This window comes from Hemiscyllium ocellatum, chromosome 37, assembly GCF_020745735.1.
Source record: "Hemiscyllium ocellatum isolate sHemOce1 chromosome 37, sHemOce1.pat.X.cur, whole genome shotgun sequence".
Taxonomy (NCBI): Eukaryota; Metazoa; Chordata; class Chondrichthyes; order Orectolobiformes; family Hemiscylliidae; genus Hemiscyllium; species Hemiscyllium ocellatum.
Genome location: NC_083437.1, coordinates 39,882,715 through 39,898,497, shown reverse-complemented (window position 1 = coordinate 39,898,497; position 15,783 = coordinate 39,882,715).

Here is a 15,783-nt window from a genome sequence, read left to right as displayed (position 1 = left end):
CAACACACTTAAACAGTGACTAATGAACCTAAAAGATCCATTAGATTACGACCAGCGAAACTAACGTCATTTACCAAATACCATGCAAGAACTGTAAAAAATACCACATCAGACACTTGCCACCAGGATACATGAACACCAATTGGCCACCCAAAGACATGACCCACTATCACTATCACTATACATACAGACAAAAAGTTCACCACATTGATTGGAACAACATACACATCCTAGGCCAGGCGAAACAAAGACACACATGAGAATTCTTAGAGGCATGACATTCTAACCAGAACTCCATCAATAAAGTTAAAAATCACACAACACCAAGTTATAGTCCAACAGGTTTATTTGGAAGCACTAGCTTTCAGAGTACTGCTCCTTCAGCAGTGCTCCGATAGCTAGTGCTTCCAATTAAACCTGTCGGACTATAACCTGGTGTTATGTGATTTTTAACTTTGTAAACCCCAGTCCAACACCGACATTTCCAAATCATGTCCATCAATAAACACATCAATTTAAATCCCATCTAGCTTCCCTTGAAAAAAAGAACTGGAAGTGACATCACCCACCATAAGAAACCAAGACCTATAAGTAGAGAGATGGGACATTGCACCAGCACTTCACCAGAGACTCTCAATGATGATGTTACCTAGTCATGATGGCAAAACATCTGAAAACAAACATTCCAGCTCAGCGATCTAATTTACATACCTATCATCAACCTGAGCTACAAATCTTCTCAAAAATCGTTAATTAGTCATAGTATCTGTATAGTGTGGAGGCAGGCTATTCAGCCCTTCAAGTCCGTACTGACTCTCTGAAGAGCATCCCACCCAGTTTCCCTCCTTTATCCCTGCAACCCCCATGGTCAATCCACCATACATCCCTGGAGACCATGGGGCAATTTAGCATGGTCAATCCACCTTGTCTGCACATTTTTGGATTGTGGGAGGAAAGGAGCGTCCAGAGGAAACCCACGCAGACACAGGGAGAATATGCAAACTCCACACAGACAGTCACCCGAGGCTGGAATTGAACCCGGCTCCCTGGTGCTGTGAGGGAGCAGTGCTAACCACTGAACCACTGTACCACTAGTCATGATAGAGGATGAACCATTATTGCATTTTAACAAGAGCCGCTTGTCGTACACAAGAGAAATGGTGTTTATTCCATTATAGCAATATGGATGAGTTACATGGACCGTGAGTTGGAGGTGCTGATGTTGGCTTGGGGTTGTCAATGTTAAATATCACACAACACCAGGTTATAGTCCAACAGGTTTAATTGGAAACACTAGCTTTCGGAGATGAATAGGCAGTGGCTCGAAAGCTAGTGCTTCCAAATAAACTTGTTGGACTATAATCTGGTGTTGTGTGATTTTTAACTTTACATGGACCAGTTAATTACGAAGACTGTCAGGAGCCAGAAATAACACATTTGTCTCCATCAGAACTGCATACTATCGCTGAGAATCACATAGGTAACATTTTAGGTGGTGCAAGAATCGTGTATACACAAAGAGAGAACTGATGGATATCATAAACGATATAAGTGTGTACAAACATAACAGCAGAAGAGTTAAACAGACACTTTGCATCAATGGAAGATACTTCAAATCTCCCATTAATACTAAAGAATACAGGACAAAAATTAATACCCACCTTCACTGAAGAAGTAGTATTAGATAAATTAATGGGAGTCAGACGTCCTAGCCCTGATAGCTTACATCTGAGCATCCTATAAGATGGAGTTTCCGAGATAGTGGATGAATTGGTTGTAATTTTCCAAAATTTTTGTATTCTGGAGAAATACCTGAGGGTTGGAAAATTGCCAAAGTGACATGCCTCTTCAAAACGGGAGGGAGGGAAAATCGGGTAACTACAGACTGATTTGCCCAACACCTATTGTGGGAAAAGTATTGTAATCAATTACTAAGGACGTGGAACATTTGGAAATCCATTGTTGAATCAAGCAGACTACAATGTGACTCATTTCTCAAAGAGAAATGGCGTCTGAGTAACTCATTCGAGTCTTAGGAGGAAGTCCCAACCAGAGTGAATAGAGGGGAACCAGATGATGTGTTGTACTTGGAATTCCAGAAGGTGTTCAACAAGATATCTCACAACGGTTTAAGTCATAGGTGAAAGCCTACAATGTTGGAGGTAGTATATTGACATGGGTAAAGAATTGGCTGATGGGCAGGAACAGCAAATTGGGATAAAGAGTTCTTTTGGATAAGCCATTAACCCAAGACCCCATCTACTGGATATAAAAGATTTCAAGACATTATCTTGAAGAAGACCAGCAGGGTTATCCCCTGATCAATATTTGTCACTCAATCAATAAGCAAAAAACAGGTTATCTGATCTTTATCACGCTGCTGCTTGTAAGAGTTTGCAGTTTGTGAATTGTTTACTGTATTTGTTGCATTGCAACATGGTGGCTACTCTTCAAAAATACTTGATTGGTTGTGAAGCACTCTGGGAAATGTGTTGCATAAATGCGTGCTTTTTTAAAAAAATAGATTACTCACACAGTTTCATGGTACAAATTTCCAACATGCAATGTCATTTAATGTACTGATACTGATACTGACCCAGCTACGAGATCCTGCTGTACCAGACAATGCAATAAACTGCAGCATCACTTGACCTATTTGCAGCCACTATCTGTCCGCTGTGATGTTCAGTCAGCAATAAAAAGGAAAATGACTGACAATAAATAAACTTACTCCATCATAACACTTCAAATTTAGCAGGGACTGGAGCACGTCCAAACAATAACTGCTATCTAGTTTGAATTCTGGTCGTTCCTATCACCATTTCTGTTTTATAAGTATTTATTGATACACATAGTTCAAGCTTATATTCTTTCAATATAATTTCAATAAGACCATGTCAAAATTTTTCTGTCACTTTGCTTTTAACTCAACATCTACAAGGAAGGAGAATATTTCACCGATTGCAACTCACTATTTATCAAGAAATATCCAAACTTTAGTAATGTTTTGCTTTGTTCAAATTACAGGATTTCATTCAGAGGAGTGATGAAATGTGAGGCTTGGATATCACCTACTGGGGAAGCAAAAAGGTCCCCACTTGTAATGTCCCAGACCATAAAACCATAAAACGTACGAGCAGATTCAGGCCATTCGGCCCATCGAATCTGCTCCACCATTAAACCCATTCTCTCGACTTCTCTCTGTAATTCTTGATCTTATTACTTATCAAGAACCTACTTAGCTCTGTCTTAAGTACACTCAGTGACTTGATCTCCACAGCCCTCTGCAGCAATGAGTTCCATAGATTCACCCCTCTCTGGCTGAAGAAATCCCTCCTCATCTCAGTTCTTAAGGATCTTCTCTGTGCTCTGAGGCGATGCCATTAGGCCCAAGTCTCTCCTACTAGTTGAAACATCTTCTCCACATCCACTCTATCCAGGGTCTCTCTGTATTCTGAAAGTTTCAATCAGATCCTCCTCATCTCTCTAAAACCATCGAGCACAGACCCAGAGTCCTCAACTACTCCTCACATGACAAGCCTTTCATCCCCAAGATCATTCTTGTAAATCTCCTCTGGACCCCTCCAATGCTGGCACATGTTTTTTTAGGTACAGAACCCAAAATTGTTCACAAAATTCCAAACACAGTCTGATCAGAGCCTTAGACAAAAGTGAGGTCTGCAGATGCTGGGAACCGGAATCTGGATTAGAGTGACGCTGGAAAAGTACAGCCGGTCAGGCAGCATCCGAGGAGCAGGAAAATCGACATTTCAGGCAAAAGTCCTTCATCAGCTCTATTCCTGACGAAGGGCTTTTGCCCAAAACATTGATTTTCCTGCTCCTCGGATGCTGCCTGACCTGACCAGAGCCTTATACAGCCTCAGCAATCTATCTCTGCTCTTACATTCTAACCCTCTTAACATGAATGTTAACATTGCATTTGCCTTCCTAATTTTGTAATTGAACTTGCATGTTAACCTGAAGAGAATCCTGAACTAGGAGTCCCAAGTCCTGTTGTGCTTCAGTTTTTGAAACCTTTCTCTGTTTAGAAAATATATTGTTCCTCAATTCTTCTGATCAAAGTGCATTAAGTCCCATATTATAATCCACCTGCCACTCTCCGTGCTTGTATAAGTTCTTCAGCAGCCTCCCTGCTTCCTCAACACTACTTGTTCATCCACTAAGTTGTGTCTTCTGCAAACCTAGGGCGGCACGGTGGCACAGTGGTTAGCACTGCTGCCTCACAGCGCCTGTAGACCCGGGTTCAATTCCCGACTCAGGCGACTGACTGTGTGGAGTTTGCACGTTCTCCCCGTGTCTGCGTGGGTTTCCTCCGGGTGCTCCGGTTTCCTCCCACAGTCCAAAGATGTGCGGGTCAGGTGAATTGGCCAAGCTAAATTGCCCGTAGTGTTAGGTAAGGGGTAAATGTAGGGGTATGGGTGGGTTGCGCTTCGGCGGGTCGGTGTGGACTTGTTGGGCCGAAGGGCCTGTTTCCACACTGTAAGTCTAAGTCTAAGTCTAAGTCTAAAAGCCTTCAGTTTGTTCATCCAGATTGTTAATGTATATGTGAATTGCTTAGATTAGATTACTTACAGTGTGGAAACAGGCCCTTCAGCCCAACAAATCCACAACGACCCGTCATAGCACACTCACCCAGACCCATTCCCCGACGTTTACCCCTGCACCTAACACTGTGGGCAATTTAGCATGGCCAATTCACCTGACCCGCACATCTTTGGACTGTGGGAGGTAACTGGAGCGCCCGGAGGAAACCCACACAGACACGGGGAGAATGTGCAAACTCCACACAGTCAGTCGCCTGAGGCGGGAATTGAACCCAGGTCTCTGGCGCTGTGAGGCAGCAGTACTAACCACTGTGCCACCCGTGCCGTCAGTGCCAACACTGACTCCTGCAGGACTGCACTAGTCACCGGCTGTCATCCTGACTCTCTGTTTCTGCCAGTCAGCCAATTCTCTACCCATGCCAGTCCCTTGCACTTAACAGCATGGGCTCCTATTTTATTCAGCAGCCTCCTGTGTGGCATGTTGTCATAGAACCTTTGGAAGTTCAAACAGATCGTGTCCATTGTCTCTTTTTTATCTAAGTTGCTCGTTACCTCCTCAAAGAATTCTAGCGGATTTGTCAGGCATAACGTCCTCTTTACGAAGCCCTATTTTACCATGCACTTCCAAATAATCTCATCATTAATACTGAACTCTAACGTCTTGGCAGTGACTGAGGTTAGATTAACTGGCCCACAGCTTCCTGTCTTCTGCCTCTCTCCCTCCGTAAACAAGGGGGTTACATTAAGCATTTTCGAGTTCTCTGGGACCCTCCCTGATGCCAGTGATTCCTGAAAGATCAGCACCAATGCCTCTACAATTTCCTCAGCTATCTCTTTCAGAATTCTGGGGTTGATAGCCCATTTGGGCAGCACGGTGGCACAGTGGTTAGCACTGCTGCTTCACAGTGCCAGAGACCTGGGTTCAATTCCCGACTCAGGCGACTGACTGTGTGGAGTTTGCACGTTCTCCCCGTATCTGCGTGGGTTTCCTCCGGGTGCTCCGATTTCCTCCCACAGTCCAAAGATGTGCGGGTCAGGTGAATTGGCTCAAGCTAAATTGCCCGTAGTGTTAGGTAAGGGGTATGGGTGGGTTGCGCTTCGGCGGGTCGGTGTGGACTTGTTGGGCCGAAGGGCCTGTTTCCACACTGTAAGCAATCTAATCTAATCTAATCTTGGTCTGGGTGATTTAACCACCTTTAGAGAGTTCAGCTTTCCCAGCACCTTCTCCTTATTGATGGTTACTACACTCACCTCTACCCCTTGACTCTCCTGAAGTTCTGGTATGTTGTTCATATCTTCCACTGTGCAAACGGATGCAAAGAATCTATTCAGTTCCACTGGCATTTCTTTGCTTCCCATTGCTATTTTGCAGACATTTCCTCAGCATCTTTTTGCAGGACAAGCTCACCAGTTCAAGGCCCTGGCGTGTGTTAGTATTAACAGCAAACACTCGTTGTCAAAAGAGCATAAGAATTTAAGAATTAGGAACTGGATGAGACAATTCAGTTCCTTCAGCCCGCTCTGCCATTTGAGACAATTTTGTTGATTTTGTTGCTCTCTCTCTCTCCTCCTTAGCACCTTTTCTGTGGCTGTGACACTGTATTCTGCTCTCTGCTCTGCTACCCTGATGCACTTTGTATGGCACAATCTGCCTGTACAGCACACAAAACAACACTTTTCACTGTATCTTGGTACGTGACAATAATAAATCAAATCAAAATGATCATGGCTGACCTCATCTCGGCCTTACCTCTGCTTTCCTGTTCACGTTCGGGAACTCTTCATCCTGTTACTAATTAAAATCCTGACATCCTCCGTCTTAAATGTATTCAATGTCCCAGCATGCACTGCACTGTGGGAGAGTGAATTCTGCAGATTCACGACACTGCAAGGGATGTGATTCCTCCTCATCTCAGTTTGAAGCAGCTACCTTTTATCCTAAAACTACCATCTCTCATTCTACATTGGCCCACATGAGGAAACATCCTCTCTATGCCTACTTTGTTGAACTTATACACATTATATGGGCGGCACGGTGGCTCAATGGTTAGCACTGCTGCCTCACAACACCAGGTTCGATACCAGCCTCGGGTGACTGTCTGTGGAGTTTGTACATTCTCCCTGTGTCTTGCATGGGTTTCCTCCCACAGTCCAAAGGTGTGCAGGTCAAGTGAATTGGCCATGCTAAATTGCCCATTGTGTTAGGTGCATTAGTCAGAGGGAAATGGGTCTGGGTGGGTTACTCTTCGGAGGGTCGGTGTGGACTTGTTGGGCCAAAGGGCCTGTTTCCACACTGTAGAGAATCGAATTATATACCTCAGTTAGATCTCTTTAAACTCTGGGTATGTCTGTGTTAACTTCAGATGTAAATGCCAATCTCCAGTGGCTCTACCATGTTCATTGGATGGATGCACTGTCACATAGAGTCTTGTGTGAGACAGCCTCCCTGGTAATAGTTACTGAATGACTGAATTGAAGATTCACATGCACGTCACCAAAGCGGAGATAATTTGGGACTGGAATTTGGAGGCCCTTACAAGATTTAGACACAATAATGAGTCCATTGCTCATTGAAGGGATCATTGAAACAATAGACTCAGCGAAGACTACCATCCCCAATACAGGCAGCTGGTTATATCACATTGCTGACTTCCTTTAGGCATCAGCTGTCGCTGGCTATGTGTAAATTGCCAGCTATGACTTTAGCAAACCATCCCGTCACGTAACAAAGGACTGCACTTCCAAAGGAAGCCATTGCGTATGAAGTGCTTTAAAATGTCCTGGAGTCATGAAACGCACTCTACAAGCACAAGTTCTTATTTCCATTAATGTGGAGGTTATTTGCACATCCTGCCTGAAAATAATGTACATCAATGTGTGCAGGTCAAGCAGTGTTCACAATGTTCTGAGACAATCAAATGTGACACAGCTCACTGAAGGAGAAAGACAGATGGATGTCTGGCTGCTTGGGGATATAGGCCAGGCAATGGAGTCATGACTGATTCAAACAGGAAGGTGCACACGTGTGAATCATATGATTTGAAGTTCTTGTTGCAGATATCAAAGTGATCAATACACTGTTGCAGATGTCCCAGGATTTTAGACGAACCTGTCCTGTATGAACAGAGCCAGAGGTGTCAAACTGGGGCTGGATAAGCTATGCAGCTGATAGTGTGCAGGAGCCATCAGCAGGATATTGGTGCACACTGCAATTGTCCACATCATTGATTGGCCATGGTTTGTGCGTTCAGTGGACTGTTCATTTTAATTTGACGAAAGGTTGCTCACATTCAGTTCATTCTCACTTAAAGAAGAATTATTCCTTTTCCACAACATCAAGAAATGCCAGGTGACAAAATATGTCTGTACTAAAAATGGAAAATGTTGGTGATCTGTCAGTGAACCAGAGAGCTCCTGTGGAGAGTGAAAGAGAGTTAATGTTTTCAGCATTTTTTTCCCTCTCTACAGATGCGGCCATTCCTTGCTGCGTTTCTCCAGCACTTCCTGTTTTTATTTTAGATTTTCAGCTTCTGCAGTTCTTTACATTTATTTTAATGCTTTTAGCTTGATAATCTCTCAGAGAGATCAATCATTATTTTGGTAATCGAATTAGTGCCATGAAATAGAAGGTATTTGAGGCAATGTGGCCAGGCTGTGCTTTACAATTTGCCATCTGCTTTATATTGTGACATACTGTGCCCTCTGCAATGTTGTCCTATTCCAGGGATTCAGATTTAGATTGAGATATATTGTCAGATGCGATTAAAAAATACAGTGAAAAGTGTTTTTTTAGTTTGTTGTATGCAAAATGTTGCCACGCAGTGGCACCATCTTGAAACACTGAATACAATATTAAGACTTTACAACATTTGAGTTCATCTTTCACTCTTCGCCTTGTTCCTCTTCCAGTTGCTGCTGGACATTGGCTGGAGTCTATGAAATGAGCTCCTGGGACTCGGTAATGGCTTTGGGGTCTTGGTTACCAGTCTCTGCTGCTAGCACAATGTTGGGGCTGGTTATTGGCTGACCTGCCTGGAAATGGGAAGGTTGACATTTACCTGTGAAGTTAGCATGGATAGATCCAGAGCAATGCCAGGTGTACCCTGGTGCTTTCTGATGTGATATTTCACACTAGCGTAAAATTGCATTGCTGAACACAAGCTGGAGTAGACCCTCTGTTGCCATTCAGTAAGATATCCTGATCCTCTCACACTCTCTCCATATTCCACAATTACCTCCATACTCAAGGATCTGTCAGTCTCTGACCCTGAATGCACTTGAAGACACTAAGCCTTCCAGTAAAATTCACAACCAAATGAACAAAGATGTTTTCCTTATTTCAGGGAGACAAAGACACCTAATACCAGACTCTCCAATCATAGAGTCTTAGAGTCAGATTCCTACAGCGCAGAGACCAGCCCTTTGGCCCAAACTGGTCCATGCCGACCAAAGTGTCCATCCACACTAACCCTACACTTGGCCCATAAACCTCTAATCCTTTCTTATCCATGTATTTGTCCAAGTGCCTTTTAAGTTTTGATAATGTACCCATCTCAATCACTTCCACTGGCAGCTGATTTCATATGTGCACCACCCTCTGTGTAAAAAAGTTACCCCTCAGGTTCCCTTTTATTCATTCCACTCTTACCTTAAATTGATCGCGCTCTAGTCCTCGATTCCCCAACTCTGGGAAAAAAACGACATTACTCTATTCATGCCCCTCATGATCTTATACACCACTATAATGATCCCCCCTCGGTCTCTGAAGCTCTAAAGCAAAATGTCCTAGCTTGTCCAATCTCTCCCTGTAACTCAAACCATTGAGTCCAGGCAACACCCTTGTAAATTTCTTATGCACTCTTTTCAGTTTAGTAACATCCTTCCTATAGCAAAGTGACCAAAACTGACCGATACTCCAAGTGTGGACTCACCGACATCCTGTACAATTGCAAAATAACTTCCCAATTTCTTTACTCAATGCCCTGACTGATGAAGACCAGTGTGCCAAAAGCCTTCTTCACTGCCCTGTCTACCTGTGACTCCACTTTCAGAAAACTGTGAACCTGAACTCCAAGGTTCCTCTGTTCCGCTACACTCCTTAAGGCCCTACCATTCACCATGATTTAGTTTTCCAAAATGCAAGATCTCACGTTTATCTATATTAAATTCCATTTCTCGGCCCACTTCCCCAGCTGATCAAGGTCCTGATGCAATTTCTGATAGCCTTCCTTACAGTTCACAATGTCATCAGCAAACTTACTTATCATGCCTTATACATTCTCATCTAAATCATTGATATAGATAATAAACAGTAATGGGCCCAGCAGCAACCCCTGAGGCACTCCACTAGTCACAGGCCTCCAGTCCAACAAGCATCCTTCCACTATTACCCTCTGCGTCCTACCTTCAAGCCAATTTTGTATCCAATTTGCCAGTTCACCCTGGATTCCATGCGATTTAACCTTCCAGCACAGCCGACCATGTAGAATCTTATTAAAGGCCTTACTGAAGTCCCTATAGATTACATCTACCTCCCTGCTCTCATCAATCTTACTGGTCATTTCATCAAAAACTCTAACAAATTTGTGAAGCATGATCCCCCACTCAAAGGCATGTTGACTATTCTTAATCAAACCTTGTCTTTCCAAATGGGTGTATATCTTATCCCTCAGAATTTTGTCAAGTAATTTACCCACCACAGATGTTACACTTACTGGTCTATAGTTCCCAAGCTTTTCTTTGCAGCCCTATTTGGCACAACATTCACTACCCTCCAGTCTTCCAGGACATTACTCGTGGCTAACGATGACACAAAAATATCAGGCAGGGCCCCCGCAATTTCTTCTCTAGCCTTGGCAGTGTTCTTGGATATATCTAGTTAGGACCTGGAGATGTATCCCCCTTCATACATTCTAACACATCCAACATATCCTCCACTGTGGTTTGGACTGTCCCCAAGATATTATCACTAATTTCCCCAAGTTCCCAAGTCTTCATGTCTTTCTCCACAGTAAACACAGAGGAGAAATATTCATTGAGAACCTTGCCCATCTCCTCTGGTGCCACACATACATGTCCACTTTGGTCCTTGAGGGACCCTTTTCTCTCTCTAGTTATTTTTTTTCTTTAAATGTACTTAAAGAACCCTTTGGATTCACCCTAATCTTCTCAGCGAAAGCTATCTCGTACCTCCTTTTCACCCTCCTGATTTTCTTCTTCAGTAAACTCCTCTATTCCCTGTATACCTCCAGACATTCCCTTGACCCCAGCTGCCTGTACCTGAGCCATTCCTCCTTCTTTTCCCTGCTTAAAGCCTCAATGTCTCTTGTTACCCAGGGTTCCCTATTTCTGTCAACCTTGCTCTTCACCCTCACAGAAACATATAGACCTTGAGCTCTAGCTAGTTCACTTTTAAAGGCCTCCCACTCGCCCCAGGTCCCTTTGCCTACAAACAAACTACTCCAATCAACCCCTGCAAGCTCCTGTCTAATTCCATCAAAATTTGCCTTGCCCCAATTTAGAACTTGAATTTGTGGACCAGTTTTGCCCCTCTCCATAACTATTTTAAAATTAATAAAACTATGGTCACTGGTCCCAAAGTGCTACCCCACTGTCACCTCTGTCACCCATCTTGCCTTATTTCTGAAGTTTTGTCCCTTCCCAAGTAGGACCCTCTATACACTGCTTGAGGAAACGTTTCTGAACGTGCTTAGCAAATTCCACCCCATCTAAGCCCTTCATGATTTGGCACTCACAGGCTATGTTAAGAAAATTAAAATCTCCTACTATGCCAACCCTATTGCTCTTGCAAGTCTTCCCAGTCTCCCTGCATACTCTCTTATTCTCTTATTCTCATTGATTACTTGGGGGCCTACAGTACAACCCTAATCATATCATCATTCCCTTCTTATTTCTTAGCTCCACCCACTGGATGATCCTTCAGTTATTTTATCTCTGATTACTGCTGTGATACTTACCTTAACCAAAAAATGTAACTCCCCTCCCCTCCTTCAACCACCTCAGTCCCACCTACGCTGCCATTCCTGTCCCTCCCTTAGCCATGTTTCTGTAATGGCTATAATATCCCAGTGCCATGTACCTATCCACACCCTGAGTTCATCAGCCTTACCTGTCAGTCCTCTTGCACTGAAATCGATGCAATTTAATCCAACAGGCATTCCTTGCTCCCTGTCATGTTCCAGCCTGACCTGTCTCTTCACTTTACTATTTCTGATTACTATATCTCCTTCCAGCTTTGTACTTGTCTCCCTGCTGTTGAGGATCCCACCTCCCTGACAATCTAGTTTAAACCCTTCCTTACAGCATGAGCAAACCTGGCTACCAAGATATTGGTCCCTCTCCAGTTCGGGTGCAACCCATCCCTCTTGAACAGGTCACCTCTGCCCCAGAAAAGATCCCAATGATCTAAAAACCTGAATCCCTGTTGCCTGCACCAACTTTTTAGGCACGCATTCATCTGCCATATCCTCCTGTTTTTACCCTCATTAGCATTGGAAGTAATCTAGAGATTATCACCAATGAGGTCCTGGTTTAAAACTTTTTTCCTAGCTCTCCATCATCACCCTGCAGGACCGCATCCCTATTTCTACCGATGTCATTAGTGCCAATGTGCACAACGACTCCTGGCTGCTCACCTTTCCCCTTGAGTTATGGAAGACATTTTCTTAGCACTTACTCAGACAAACCCCTTCAGAATATTATATATATATGAATTAAATGACCTGCCTTTTTTTCTCAGTTCTCAGTTCTCAGTTTCCTCAATCTCTCTTCCCTTCATCTCAGGTATCAGTCCAATGAATAATTGTTACATCTCTAGACAGAGGGAGCTTTTCCATGAGACTGAAATAGTACACGTTACTCCTGGTACGGGAAAGACATCTTTACTCCACATGGAAGGCTGACATGTCTCTGAAGAAGTAGCAGAGGGATGGGGGCCTGGTGTATTGGGAATGGGTGAATTTAATATCCCAACTCTGTGACACTGAGGAACAAAATGTGACCTCCCAAATCCCTTTGGATACTCCAATCCCTTTGGAGAATGTGAGGTCATGACCTGCCTAAAGGTGAACATGACCTCTACTTTTCTAATCACTTGCTACACCCACTTCTAAACTTTCTGCCTTTCACGTAGAAAGGAGACGACAGAATAGCAACAATGTGAAATCTCTCATTATTTAGAAACTGCTTTTCTTATTACACACCCAAAGAGGATAAGTTTACAAATCATCACTTTGTAATCCACTGACACTTGCTTGCCCAGGTCACTAACCTGCCTAAAACTTCCTTTGTGTCCTCCTCACAGCTCACCTCCCTACCTAAACTTGGATACATTGCACATGATTCCTTCATCTAATTTATCGATATAGATTGTAACAAATTGATAATCAATGCTGGCATACTTTTTCTGAGGTTGCTTGGGCTCCTCTCCGTGATCCTGATCGTTTTTTCTGGTTTGAGATCAACATCCAGGGGAGCAGTGTCCAGCAGTCTTTCTGATACATGAGGAAGTCCTTTACTGTCAGAGCAGGCCAGTGTTACACCGGTGTGCTGGAGACTGGTCTGCCAATTGGTTTGACTTTTGTAGTAAAGAAGGGAATAAAGACAACTAACTCTTAATTCCTCAAAATATAATCAGTAACATGTTGTTCTACAAGTTTTCTTGTGGTTTTGCATTTTGTAAAATAAGGAGCCACCATTTTTCCTGTTTTATTTAAAGTTAACTAAGTAACAAATGCTGTAATTAGTCCACCTCAATCAAGATTAAGAACCTTTAGTTAAAGAAAGTTGTTTCCCCATTTTTAACCTTAAAACTGACTTTATCGTAAGATCCTTCTTGGGATTTACATCCTTATTTTGAACTTCCCTTTTAACCACATTGGGTAAGAAACTCTGTTCCTTAAAATATGTTTTTCTTGGTTGTGGAAAGTTACAAAGAGCTTTACTATTTTCAGACGGGTATTTACACACTCTCCCACACTGCCAGCTCTCCTGAAATGTGCAAAGTCTTGCTGTGCTCCTCACCTTGTTCAGAATTTAATTTGTTGGGTAATTGAAAGGGGTGGAGCCAATGTGAGGTCATGACCTGCCCAAACATTTTGAGGCTGATCAGTGAGAATCAGAAGATCACATTCTCTTCCTCAGTGCTTCAGTCTTGGGATTGTAAATTCATTCATTCCCCAAGCTCCGCCCGCCCACCCCTCTGCTGATAATTCCTCAAAGGCACATCGGTATGCCACATTCTCAGATTGGACAGCTCATTGCCAAGTCAGATAAGTTACTCCATAAGACATAGGACCGGAAGTTAGGCCATTCATCCCATCGAGTCTGCTCTGCCATTCAATCATGGCTGATACATTTCTCAACCCCATTCTCGCAATGTCTCCCCATAACCCTTGATCCCCTTAATAATCCAGAACCTACTTATCTCTGTCTTAAATATACTCAATGGCCTGGCTTCCACAGCCTTTTGTGGCAGTGAATTTCATAGATTCCACCGTTCTCTAGCTGAGGTGAGGAGTTTCTCCTCATCTCTGTTCTAAAGAGCCTTCCTTTCCTCTGTGCTCTTGTGTCCTAGACTCTCCCATCTTCCCAACATCCACTCCTGATTACGTTAACTCTGATTTCTCTCCACAGATGTTACCAGACCTGCTGAGCTTTTCCAGCACCTTCTGTTTTTGTTTCTGATTTACGGCATCTACAGTTCTTTCAGTTTTTAGTCAGTTCTGAGGAAGGGTCACTCGACCTCTAACATTAACAGTAATTTCTCTCCACAGATGTTGCCAGACCTGCTGAGGTTTTTCAGCGATTTCTGTTTTTGTTGCAAGTTAGATTAGATTACTTACAGACTAGTTTAGATTACTTACAGTGTGGAAACAGGCCTTTAGCCCAAAAATGTCCACACCGACCCTCCGAAGAGCAACTCACCCAGATCCATTCCCCTACATTTTACCCCTTCACCTAACACTATGGGCAATTTAGCATGGCCAATTCATCTAACCTGCACATTTTTGGACTGTGGAGGAAACCGGAGCACCCAGAGGAAACCCACGCAGATACGGGGAGAATGTGCAAACTCCACACAGTCAGTCGCCTGAGGCGGGAATTGAACTCAGGTCTCTGGCGCTGTGAGGCAACAGTGCTAACCACTGTGCCACTGTGCCACCATACTGCCCACTGTTGGGCTGGTCAAACCTCAAGATGAGACTGGTTAAAGGAACGGATTTGCACAGCAGTTCCCAGTGCTCTGCCTGTTCAATATTCCTTATAACCTTCTTCTTTGACCAAGCTTTGATCACCTTCCCAATAGCTCCTTTCTTGGCTCAGTGTCAAATTTTGTTTGATCCTGTTCCTGTGAAAAGGAATAATTTGCAACATAAAAAAGACTCTATGGAAATACAAGTTGCTGGGGTTATTGTGAAATACTCACTCTCAATGTAGAATTTGTGCCGAATACAATTGAACTCAGATTAGGAACTCTATTGTAACAAACTGCAGGAGCAACACCTCCTACAGTCAGCAAATAAAGTTCATCACCACACCTACCCAGCTCTTCAGCACATTGTAGTTTCTTGCCTAATTACTGTAACATTTTTAATGAGTTGCAAGTGTCCTCCATGATAGTGCTAACTGCATGAGATTGCATGGCCTCAACCCATTTACCAGCAGCTATCAATTCACCCATCATTTGGTCAGAGAGGAAATGAGAGGTTACATAAAATCAACGATTAAGTTGCAGATGGTACTGAGATGGGTGGTATAATGGACAGTGAAGAAAGCTATCGAAGATTATCTTGATCAATGGACCAAGTGGCTAAAGAGTGGCTGATGGAGTTTCATTTGGATGAATGAGAGGTTTTGCATTTTGGTAAAACAGACAAGGACATGACTTATACAATTAAAAGTAGGGGCTTGAGTAGGGTTGTGGAACAGAAAGCTTTAAGGGTTCAGGTGCAGAATTCTTTGAGGTTTGCATCACATATAGGCAGGGTTGTTAAAGAAGATGTTTAGCATGCTTGCCTTTATTGCTCAGACCTTTAAGTATAGGAGGTGGAACGTTATGTTGAGGTTGTGCAGGACATTGGTGAGGCCTCTTCTGGAATACTGTGTCCAGTTCTGGTTGCCTTGTTGCAAGAAGGATATTATTCAGCTGGAGAGGATTCAGAAGAGATTTACCAGGATGTTGCCAGGACTGGAGGGT